Source organism: Lipophrys pholis (genome assembly GCF_963383615.2).
Source record: "Lipophrys pholis genome assembly, chromosome: 20".
In the NCBI taxonomy this organism is placed as follows: Eukaryota; Metazoa; Chordata; class Actinopteri; order Blenniiformes; family Blenniidae; genus Lipophrys; species Lipophrys pholis.
Window position 1 is genome coordinate 12097417 of NC_137648.1, and position 13456 is coordinate 12110872.

The following is a 13456-nucleotide window of genomic DNA, read 5'->3' on the forward strand; positions in this document are numbered from 1 at the left end:
GTATGCACATATTGTATATATTGTAGAAGTATACATGGTGATGTTCATTAGATGAGCTCGTTCCTTCTATATAGTGTCCTATATTCCTATTTACTTGGTGTTACTACTCTTTTTAATCATTGTCACTTTATTTTCTATTCTTATCTGTTGTCTATCACTGTTGCAAATCTGGAATTTCCCCACTTATCTTAAAAATGTTCAAAAGCAATAACATTAATATTGTTTTTGACAATGACACCAAAACATACGTGTGAAAATACGAGTGTGCAACACTTGACAAATTGATGTAACAGTATTGAAAGTATAGATGAAATATGATGTATTTAAATGGGGAACAATTAGGCGAGATGCACAGTAATTATATGTTTAAGCACAGGGTATTTATTCGAATGTAATTTTCAGTACCGTCTTGTGCCGACGAGTCACAGGGATCCGCAATACAGTGAAACCGACTCTTAACACTTGAAACCACTGAACCTGCAGCTATGAATACATACATCTGGTGCAGGTATGACTGCTATAGACTTGCCAGAAAGCGCAGCACAAAGGAGTAACCTGGGAGCCATTACCATGGTAACGCCGTGTGGCTTGGCTGCAATCAGTGCGGCGTAGCTACAGCTGTCACACAAAGCCATTCAGACTGTCAAATGACGAGAGACCTTGAGAGTAAGACGGACAGAGAGCCAGTGTGACGGAGCCTTTTCTTCTCCGCCGTGCATTATAAGGCGCACTGCTCAGACTTGATCGCACACCAGAGGAACTCATCCTAAGCTCTTTAAACTCGCCAGTAATCCACCAATATGTGCAATGTGACATGAATCTTTTGGCTGGAAAGGAGGGCATGCTACTGCATCGCATTCAGGTCACCTAATTCCTTGTCAGCGTTATCCATCCCACATCCATGTTATTATTCTTAACAATACTTGCTTTCAGATCAAGCACTTAAAAGGGAGTTAGCGCATCATCTGGATTCGCTTGGATGGCAGGAGAATTTGGCAAACGCGTCAACGCGAGATGCCAGGTATAACTCCCCAAAAAATATTTTCCCCGTGACATATTTGTTTTAAATGTGCACTTCATTGCGTCATGTGCTCCAGCTACTAAACTTAAACATTAAGTGATTGGACATCCAATTAGTTGATCCAGTCAATATTCACAGAGGAGTCAGGATGTTAGTTAGTTTAAGCGACTCAGCACAGAATCTTAAAAGTTGTTTTGAGGGAATGGAATATGGAAACGTATTTATTGATTAAACGAGTTTTGTAAGATCAGCGCTGTGCTTTTTTCACCTGTTTGCGTGAAATGTTTGCTCAACTTTTTTGCCGTGGCACAAATCCACTCGTACTTGCAGCGACGGTTGAATTTTCTTTTAGGAAACCGAATCAAGTTTAATTTAGGATTACATTTGGGATTAGGTGTAGGCAACTAAAATAACTTGGTCACAGTTTAATGACGACTTAGCTCTTGGTTAAATGGTGGGAAAGAACCTTAAAATTTGTGCTTAAATCCTCTTGGAGGGAGTGATAAAGCGGTCACATTAAACTTGTGTGGTCTGCTCACTTCAACTTGCTGAGTGGGGTGGGGGGGGTGGGGGGTGGGGTGGTGTGGGTGTCTTCAGCCGCCACACAGTACCAATCACAAGCAAAAAGCATTTCAGGAATCAATTTCAGTTTAGTTCAATTTAACTATACAGTACAGACATTGAAAATGCTTCAAAATACATTAAGTTGATGCAGATGGGCAAAATCCCGACAGTCTATCAGTATCTGACTCTAAATATCCAATAAATTCAGTCAGCTAATGTTTATCAACGCCTCGTGAAAAGGCCACAGTTATTTTTACAATTGCAAATCTTGTAGGTGCGTTTCTATTCCAGGAAGCTTAATAGGAACTTTTTCAATGAAAGCTCAAAAACTATTAAGTCCATTAATGAGACGCAGATTGAATAATTTGTCATTCATCCCCTGGTTTACAAATCCTTCCCAGGTTTCCTTCGATGTAGCCAGAAGATAAACAATATACTTTGTCAGCAAACCCAGTCTCATGGCCGGCTTCCCCGCAGGTTTCTATTCACTTACAGGTTAGCCACAAGGGCAGATTAAGTCTTCTCCCCTCCCCAATCATCCAGTAATACCAGCCGGCTGTATAGAGCCCATGTTGGGTTTTGCCTGTTGAATGGTGGCTTATGGCAGCTAAAGACCTCTACAGGGGGAATCCTGAGGGGATTACTCTCACGTTCTCCATGAAGTGGTAAATCAAAACAGTCTTGAGCGTCTGGGGATGATCTCAAACATCCAGCATTCCCCTCCACACACACACACACACACACACACACACACACACACACACACACACACACACACACACACACACACACACACACACACACACACACACACACACACACACACACACACACACACACACACACACACACACACACACACACACACACACACACGGCCAGGCTCATTTCCCAACATGCACAGCACATGTAAACTTTGGGGATATTGGACACTCCCATCCCTTTTGCCCATTGACACCCAGGGTTTTTGATACCCAAGTATAGACATCTAACAAGGGCCAACTCCACTCTGAGAGGATTAGTGTAAGTCGGACTGATAATGAAATCATGGACTGAGTAGCTCTTGGGAGGATTTTTGTACAAAAGAGACCTGAATCACTTTGTCTTTTCTTTTTTTTTTTTTTTTCTCACATCCTTTATCCTCGACGGTGAGAACATTAAGAACAGTATGAATTCTGCAACGCATGTCACCCTGTGGCCCCCCGTCCCTCCGTGCAGGGAACCCCGACATTAGCACCGTCCATAAAGAAACTGCTTAGCCCACTCTCATCAGCAGCGGAACACATCGTCATGGCATTAATCTGCTGTAGGGTCTGCATCTCTTTCACCACCAAGACTTCCACTGGGATTACACAGACTATCAGCATTCTCCTGCATAAATAGATTATTTCTCAAAAGAAGTACAAAAAAAAACGGGACTGTGCCATGGTGAATTGTCAAGTGTCATCATGAATTTCTAAATTATCATAAAAATGCCCCGAATGATGTCTCTATTATGTTTCTATCTCTCCAGCGCTTGTGGTGCTAGGTGTGCGGGTTGTTCACAGTTCAGTCGTGAAGTAGCTGTGGTATCACAGACTAAAAGGAATTTCTATACTTGTGTCTTTTATAATAAAAACTTGTATTGTTTTGGCTTAACTCAATCATTACAAATAAAGATTGTTGTTGAACAGAGAATATAATCACCTTGCTACTGGCATTAATGAGATGTGTGTTAAAACAAACATTTTAAACGATTTCATCTGAGCTCTTCTGTATTCAACCAGCAAAATTGATAAAGAATTTGACTGAGATTAGAAATCTACGGTTTACTGTGTCACTTAAGCTATAGAAAAATGTAACAGCTCAAAATCATTTGAAAGAGGCGGTGAGGGCTTTCAGACTGTGTGTCCTCCATCCATATTTTATGCCTAAAAATGTTATCACACGATGCAATGGATAGACATCTCAACATTTAAAAGCATATCGCACATTTCTGGATAAAGGAGCTGTGAGCCACTTATAAAGCTAAACAAAAATGTGTTGTTTTTTTCATAGATATCTACAAGTTAATCACTATGTTTAGCAGATAGAGGGGGAGAATGCAAATGCAATGGGGAAATATTGTAGTGAAAATATTTACAGATGCCTATTAGTCTCAAACCAGAAAACCATCTTAAAGGTTAATAAGTAATTCATTATAAACGGGGAAGAGTGGGACAACCTTTGCAATCTAATTCAACACTATGGGAAGAGCTCTGTTTAACAAAATGTAATTAGGTCCATTACTCCAGCACTGAAGACACACTATTACCGCTCTTCCAAATGCTGGAGATGGGGTGGGAGCCTGGAGGCTAACCATTTAATATATTCTTGTTCATTGTCAAATCTACTACTGGGAGGCAGATTAAAACTGAAATACCTGCTGTGAACAAGCAGATGGACTTTGTTTATGATCATTTTAAGATGGAAAGGATCACTTATGCATCAAGACTGTAAAAATTGTTTGTTGGTTTTTTTTGTAGAAAAGTGGGGAAAATGGATGAAGTTCATCACTTTGGTTCGACCATCATTTAAATCGACCTTTAGAATCCTTTTTGTGTGTTTGCTTATCATTCATGTTTTGCAATAACTCCACATTGTGTTTTTTTCAGACGTGCATTTTTGTCAACTTTCTTGTGCATTGTGTTGTACTTTGCTCGGATCGTGTTTTATTTAAGGCAAACTGTCCTATCAGTACCGCACTAGCTTTTGTGTCCTTACTGAAAATTCAGACACATGGTTGAGTTTCACAAATTTATCACAGGGACAAAGGGAAGAGGAAATGAATGTAAGGAAACATAATTGAATCCATGAACATGTAACATGTAATAGGTAAATAAAAAGTAAATAGAAAAAAAAATTGAAATAACTTGATATGACACCAACATTAAATGAACAAAAATGTCCCTCTGATAAAGTATATTCTATTCTATTCTATTCTATTCTATTCTATTCTATTCATATTGTAATACTGGATAACCCTGTTTGTATTTAGTGTCATAAAATGTAATTTCATCCCACGGGTAAACCGGGTGTTAATGAATATTTCTCATCTCATAAGTGACTCATGTATTGTGAACTGTATATTCACCATGCCACAATATGCAAACACTCCTTGCTTAATGTAAGGTTGGAGAATCTCATGTCTCACTGGAGATCCAATATCTCATTTCAAATAAAACATAATTTTACAGAATACTGTGTTCAGCTGCTATGGCACACTACCGTATGCCACGCCTCAGTTTTGTATTATCCTCAAAATGTCCTTTCACAATATGCCACCACTCAGAGTTGCTACAGCTGCGATTAGAACCAGAGTTCCGCCACACTCAACATTCCCATGGAGCTTTTTTTATCAACTTCATCAAATCTCAGATTCATTCTACATGTTACGTCATGTTATGGGATGCTTATTATATTTCTATCTTATGTTGTGCAGTATGATGTCATATTATGTTAGACCTCGTCTCGTTATGTTAAATTGCGATGCTTGTTAAATTTGTGGTCTCGTAGACAACAATATTTATTCAGACACTCCACAAGAAGCCAAACTACAGACAGCAGAACGCCATTCAAGGACCTGTCCACCCACATCATCCCCTCATCAAAGGAGGATTTTCAATCTTAGGAAGTTATCTTTTAGCATTTAAAATTGACGTGAGTCACGCACGGACGCCCAGTCGGCTCGCTTTGAAGCGACACTCTAATAAACAGCTGTTACCTATGAAAAGAAGACAATATTTATGTTTGGCAAACATTTGTTAATGGCCTTCGCCTTTCTGCGGTTGGTCAGAAAACAAATATAAAAACGGCTTTCCTTGAAGCGTTGAGTCACAGTTGCAGTAAAACTGACCTGCGGCTCGCGCACAAAGACCATGAGGAGAAATGTGGGTCAAAAGCTAATTATGTGGTCTGGCAAGTAAAGCTTATATCAGGAAATTTCTCAACGGCTACCACAGATCTGCCTGCACATGCTCGCTGAAAACACGAACCATGTGATGCATTAGGCTATTATTTGTTTAGGTACGGGATACAGTCACACCTTCACCTCGTGAACTTAATGGTCTTCAAAAGCCAAAGTCCAGATGTCAGTGCGAGCTGTCACGGTGCTTTTGTTGACTCGAATCAAAGGGAGAACACAACAAGGGCAACCGTATTTGTCAAACCCATCCCTCGTGGAGGGTCTTACAGAAGAGCAGTAATTTAGGGATCAGGAAGGGAGAGCCACCTGTTGAGAGACAGAGGGTAAAAAAGATCCACCAGCCTTCCCAGCATGCCTCTGTTCATAGTCAGGAAGTACAGTTCCAGGGCTTAATGTTGCATTCCACAAGTCGCCTCGACTGTGATCTCACAGGAATGCTGCTCTCGGAGTGTGTGAGATTAATATTTAACACAACATTGGTTGAAAATGCTGCTGCTTCGTTTTCACAGGAGCTCAGCGGCCAACTTCATCAAGCTCATGACAAAGTATTTATGAGTTGTGTTGAGCACTGATGCACAGATTGATGTATTGTTGTCGATTATCATGTATCCTAAAATGTGCAGGATAATCATTAAGGAAGACAGCGTGTAGTATTCTCTTCAACGCTGTGCTTCCAATATGTCTGCGTAAACAAACAGTCACTCAAACTCTGCTTTAAAGTTGGTGACTTCTTCAAATCAAGATGACGTATAGGAATGAAGAATACAGCTGCCAGTCAGTATTTAAAGATAAACATTTAACGAGACAGTTACTAATTTGGTCGATACTTTAAGAATATTCATCAAAACAAAACCCCAAAGTATATTAACAATTTTTTTTATAATTAACACTCACATGCACTGGGAGGACTGCATTGGGTTCACCAGAGGAACTGATTCAGCTCCAACCAACTCATCTGTTTACATGACACATAAACTCTTTCCTGCTTCCACTAACTTTGCAGCTTTCAAAATAAAAGCTCAACATTTTTGTAAGTTTAATAACATCACAGGCTTTTTTTTTTTTTTTTACAGAAATACAACATTTTGTGTGGAGTCCTGCATAAATGACCCAGACGGTACATTGCCCTTCAGAAAACAATCAACAAGATTATCTTGACGCTTAACATACTTTTCGCAATTTAAATTGGTTTGCGAATCTATACATGCATACAATTCTTATCATGCTTGGCATTTTCTCACATCTTCACACAGACTTCAACTACAAGGTAAAGGAATCAGGAGTAACCTGGACCCTTGTCAGATCCACATATTGCTATAGCAACAACAGCCGAGCAATCCAGCATTGAATTATGAACAATGAGGTGGGGCAAATGGAGCAGGCAGAGACAGGAAACACCAGAGAGATGGCAAACTTCAGCTTCAATAAAGATGTATAGGATGTCTCCTCTCTTATTTTTCCTTATCATTCTGACAGGGATTTTGACCGTACAGATATGTAATCAAACGCATTGCGAATGAGTAGCAAATTGCAACCATTAATGCAACTGATTTCAACATTTCATAGCACAGCAATGGAGAAAAGACTATTCTTTGTCTGAAAAATACAATAATGTATTTATTTACATGATGATTTCATAGAAAGTCAATTTTAATTATATTTAAAAAGGAATGGTGCAGTATAATTATTTCTGCATGTCTCAATCTGTATTTGAATGCATTTACTATTTAGCATTACATCCTCCGCTTGATTGCTGTTAAATATTTATGAGGGGGAAAAAAGAAGTCTTTCACGGGCAGCGGTGTTGGCGGCACAACAAAATCAGATGGTTGACGTCCTGCTGCTGGTAGTATGTCTCATTAAAAAATCATATCGAGACCGTTAAACTACATGAAAATACACGCAACGTTTTGAATTAGAGAGGAAACCAAAAACAGTTTGTCGGTGAAGAATGTGGAGGGTCTGTTGGTCAAACATAACTCCCTCAGAGCGATCATTGCACTGATTGGGTGACAAAGATGAAAAAGGCCTTTCAATAACTCGGACTAATGTTGTGCCTTTGCTCAGACCGGCTGTTGCCCCGGGTGCGTGTGAAATGCTTGGCGTGGACAAAGTAAACCATGGCCGGTGCCCATGCTCTATTGTCCCCAAAGCCTCCTAAAGAGGTCTCTTCACAGGTCCAGCAAACACACTCTCCAGACTCTTGGCATATCTCTGAAGATCCTCCTTTTGTGTGAGGAAACACATTACTCTCTCAAGGAGAGGAACAGGGGAAACAAGGCAGCATAGTGAAAAGGCTTAAGTATCTCACCCCCCACCCGTCAGACCGCCCTCTCCTCCTTGCCAGATGATAATTGGGACTGAAACACTTTTTTTTTGGTCGAAGCCTAATTCAGTGAGTAAATTGCAACATGGGAAAAACATGAATGGGGCCCAAGCTGTGTGGTGACTCAGCCTCAGAGACGCTAAGAGTCGCTCTTTGTGATTGTCTACAAAAGGGAAATGTTCTGTTAATCAGCATTGTCATATAAGTAAGTGTGTTTTCCTTCAAAACTATATGTCTGAATGCTCCCTTGGGAGGCTACCGATGAAAAATATTGATACCAAGCGATACTGAGTGAGAGCGACGCTTCCGCTCCATCGGCAAGATGTTGGGCAAGTGAACCCGAGTCGAGTCGCGTTGGCGCAGTGGATGTTTCTGCTTCTCGACTAAAGTGTGTCTGCACTCATTCCTCCGTTCTCTCTTTTAAAAGAGAGGAAACAGAAAGTGTTAAGTGCAGCTGGATTAATTGGTCATTTCTCACAGCAGTTTAAGTCCTTGCAGTTGGCATGGAAAACAAACCACAATGCTGACCTGACCAGCTTATACTGATTTGTTTCCCTCCGCTTATATTGGAAAAAAAAGAAAAGCAAAGCAGATTAAAATTCGACAAGGAATGCAAAAAATGCCTCTCTGCACGGATCAGCAACCGTCTAAACTATGCTACATGAATGTTTACTGCACAACACGAGCATACAGAGACGGCAAGCTAACTCGCAGATGCACCTCTGAAAATAGTCTATAATATAAAAAGTCATACTGCCGGGTCAAACTGAGTTAGTATAAATTTTATTGTGAGTTGTCGCATCACAAACGCAGAAAGAAAAACTAAGCCTAATACAAAAACTATTTTCCCCAACATCCATGCAGATATGAAAGCTTTTTATAGCAACAAGATTGTCGTTTATGACAATTCATGAAAGTGATACGATAGAAGTTCCTCTCCTCTGTGTTGCTGCATGAAATCAGGAATTACATAGAGGTTATAATGGCATTAAATTCAAATTAAACATCTTTTTACATGAAATGGCAAGGCATCAGATATATTTCTGCCACTATGCAAGCAATTATAGCTGCTTGAGTCACAGTTTTATTTATTCTTTTTTTTTTATATTACACTGTAAGAATATGCTTCACCCCACATAAAACATTCTGAGAAAAAGAGTACTTCATATAAAAACAGATAGTAAACATATAAAGAAGATGAAAAAAGTAAAATTAAGAGCACTGAGTATTTTCTCATTTGGGACGACAGGACAACATGGCAAACCCAGAATATACCTAACAAGGCATTCATCAAGGGTAACACCATTTAACACTATCAACACATGGGAGCGAATGAATGACCTACTTTAAAATGGACCTATATTCCAGTAAGAAAAAAAAAAAACAACTATGTGAAATTGAGTGTGTGAACAGGGTGCCACTTTAAAGTGAAGCCAAAATAATTCAACTCAGAGGAAATGATCAATGAAACCACCTCTTTACATCCTCCAGCAGCGACTAACTCCTCAGCAGGTTCTGCTTATACCAGGAAATAGGTTGAAAATAGGAACAAGAATATAGAAAAGTATAGCTTCAGGCAAACTGAGGTCATAATTTTCCAAATTGCTAGTCTCTCCTTTCTTCTGTCTCACCATGCAAGTTCAAATCCCTCACTCAGACAGACGACTCTCTCATTACGGCTCATCCATTCACATGATGGGAACAGGTAAAGAGTAGCTGCGCAGCAATAAGGTGCATCTGCATCAAAACTCAACGCCACTTTGTAATAATTTTACAAAAGCTGCAAGTTCTGAACATGAAGCTGTTTGGTTAGACCTTTTCTTTTTGTAGGTCAGGGTGGAAATTAGACAAATGTGGCTTTAAATCAGCAATTCAGCAGAAGTTATTCTTATTTACTACCGTACCTGAGGCAAATAACTACTGTATTCATTTTCTGTTTGCTTTTAACTTTAATGCAACAAAATACATTAAGGGCGAAAACGACGTTCCTGATGCTCCTGGGAATGTGTGCTGTGTTTATCCTGGTGTATTTTCACTGTGTGCAATGGGTAGTAAACCAAGACACATAAAGGATGATAATCTCCTTGGAATTCCTCTGCATTTTCTTATAGAGACGAGGGGAGTGCCGGACAGTGGGGTTGAAAGGTCAACGGGACCAGTTTGCTGAAGCCCATCTGTCGGCCCCTGCTCTGTTTACGCACCATCTCAGGAGTGAAAAGCAAGCGTCTCAAGAGCTATCCTGTTCTCATATCACCACAGTGCTTAGTATTGGTGGTGCGGGAGACACAGAGGGGTGCATGTGGTGGTCCGCATCCGACTACTGGCGGTGTTCAACCTCCCATTAATCGTCTGCTCGTCCGATGAGACCAGCAGACAAAACCTAATAAACAATACAAAAGACTTTGTCTTAAGTGGGCTTGCTTGCTTTCAGCTTTGATGCAGCAGAATTTAAAACTTTTGTATAGATGAAGGCTTCATTAAACATGAAAGGCTGAAACTTCTTATCCCTATAGGTTTGCTTTTATTTTTTGGTGAAAACACATTTATAGGCTGTGACAAACAGATTTGACTCAGAACTACCTACAGAAACACGTAACAGAGTGAAAAGATCAATCTAACGCCAGTAAATGTTTAAGTAAGTGTGTTTGCACATCTTCATTTTCCAGACATTGTATTATAGCAACATCAAAACTGAGGAGAGAAAGGGATTTTCATTAGGACAGACATGGGGGCCACATTCATCCTCTTGGTTGCCCCTGACTGCTCTGTGGAAAGTCAATGAGATTCATGAATCAGGTAACAATTGACTTACATTCATGCAAAACAACTGATTTGTTTTTATTTATAGTGAACAGCTGGAATCCCAGAAATGTGGGCTCAAAACAGATCGAGTTGTCCAAATATCAAAGTTTCTTAACCAAACAGACAAAACACACTGAGAAATTTAAGATTGATGCAGTGCACTGTAAACATTTACTTTATATGTTTCTATCGAGTAAAACTGAAGCTCATTTATGGTTCATCCAGTTATAAATCTAGTTTATGAATATGTGTGATCCCTAAAAAAAAAAGCTATTTCATAGAAACAAATAATAATTTATGGTTGGGCCTTTCACAGTAGTACCACTTTTCCATGATGACCCCTTTGGGAAAATATGTACAGTAACCCCCCCTGCCTTAACCTCACATCATGTTGTTTGCTGCATATTCAGGTTTGTGTGCATATTGTACCTTAAAAAAAAGAAAAAAAAGAAGAAGAAAACAGTTTTGTTTTTTTAAATGACACAGTTCTATTTGGATTGGTGCCAAGCGTAAAATACTGTAAGTAAATGTTTCATACCTGCCATTTTGAGTCGTTTCATTCACAAAATCTATGATTATACATTTTAATAACACCGTGCTGCTCGAGGAGAGAAAGGATGGCTGACTGAATATCAAATGGTGATATATACAAAATGAGATGGTTATCCCAGTCATTTGAAACTATGATACTGTATTTAGAGTGCATTTTGCCTTAACTTGTAAAAATTACAGTCCTGGCCGTGTATTTAAGAGGATCTGACTACAGTCGGAAGGCAATATATGAAGCCCACGACCACATTAAACAGCACTTTAATATACGACTTCAAAGTGACAGAGTAAGAGCACCGGGAGCAAGCACTGAGAGCAAAAACAATAATTTCAGACGTCATTATAAATATTAGCTAAAATTCAAATCTTCTCGCTGTGATTATTATTTTTTTATGTTTATCTTATGTAATGGAGGCTTCCAATGATGAAGGTGTCAGATTAATGTATTTTGATTAATTATTATTGACCAAAAAAACATATATATATTCAGGGTTTTACAAACCTGAACTTGCTTGTGTTGAAACATCCAACAGTTATCTTTTTGGATAGTTTAACTTAGCATCAAGGTACAAAATCAGCCCAAAAAAGAAGAAAAAAAGCAAACAAAAATAAGGAAAAATCCCACAACAAACAAAGCCAAAGCACATTCAGAGCTCTCTGCATGCAATCTAATGTCTTGTTTGTTTTATCTGCGTTAATTTAAGGGAAGTCGCAGCAGGTATTTGGAGGATGGCCAAAACTTTAGAACATCACTGTTTACAGGCAAGAAATCACCTCTGCAAAAGTAAAGGCTGCTGATAGTTGTTTTCACACGGCGTAGATTGAACAAACAGCACATAATGTGGTAATCTGTGAAGTTGAAGCTGGTAGGCAGATTTGGTTTTGTTTGTACAGAGACGGGCTGTTTCTGCCCTATTTCCAGGCTGAGCTAAGCCGAGCTCCGTATTAACCCTTCAGTTGTGTGTGTAATCCAGTTTTCTTGGCGAACTATCTCGAGCAAAACAAGCGCGTATCACAGAAACGTTTGAGCATTAAGTTGCCTCTCATGGATCGAGCTGTAAAAATCTATTTTCTTAAGTCAAACAAACATTTTTAAAGGTTTATGGGAAGCAAGCTACAAGGATACAGTACTTTTTAAAAAATGCTAAAAGGGATGTAATTACAAAACAGCCCTGTAAGTAATGATCATAACACTAATCACACAAGATTAAGTCGGCTTAGTTAAAAGATTCTGAGGTAACATCAGTCAAACACTTCAGTGGCATGAGCCTTGCGAAAAGGAAACAATGAGGCTAAATCTTTCGCGATAACCTCACTTTGTGTTGGAGTTCTGTAAACCAGGGAAATTCCTATTGTTGGCAGATGTACCAGCAGGCCTTCAAAAGTCCTTTAGGCATCTACTGTGCAAGTCCTGGCTTCATGAGACACAGCCTGAGGAGCTCAGACAAAAAAAAAATTCAACCCTCAGATGAAAAAACACAAAGGTTATCCCACAGGTGAGAGAAGAAAAACTCTTGAGAGTGAGAAAAAAAAAACCAACATAATTATGTCACCTGACTTTTTTGCCACTCACTGGTGTAAAATAATAATGGAGATTGTGACAAATAGGAACATCAAAGTTTGTGTGAAACATTAAGACTTACTTTGTGTAGACAGACACGGGCATGCCTGAACAAGCCCGCACCAACATTTAATAAATCTTACACTGAAAGAGGAAAACCCTTAACGGATTGATTAACTGCTGACAGCTTTATGACAAAATTACTATTGTTGCACTCGGAGCACTCATCATTAGTTAAATCAATGGTAAGGCATGATCATTTATACATTGCTGCACTTCTAGCATCTCTGTCAGCCCTTTCATTTGGTCCAAGTCTATCAGCAGTCCGCTGCAGTACAACACACACACTCTACTAATAGACAGTGGTTATGACAGTAGCTGTCAGATGACACTTTTAGCGCTTCATATGAGGCGATCGATCATATATTTCCAAACCGCAAGTGGTTTTGTATCGATGATTCTATTAGAAATTCAATCGTGTTTGCATGTAATTACGTTGACATAATGATTAAACACTTAAATTAAACCAAACTATCAGTGTATCTTTGATATAAAAAAATGATTTGCTTATCGCTCAGAGCCCTCCATCCACAAGATAAGAAGATATTACAAAAAACTTTAACTTGCAACTATAAAACTGTAAAAACAACCAGACAATAAGAAATAGAGTTTGAAAAAAATATTCATTCT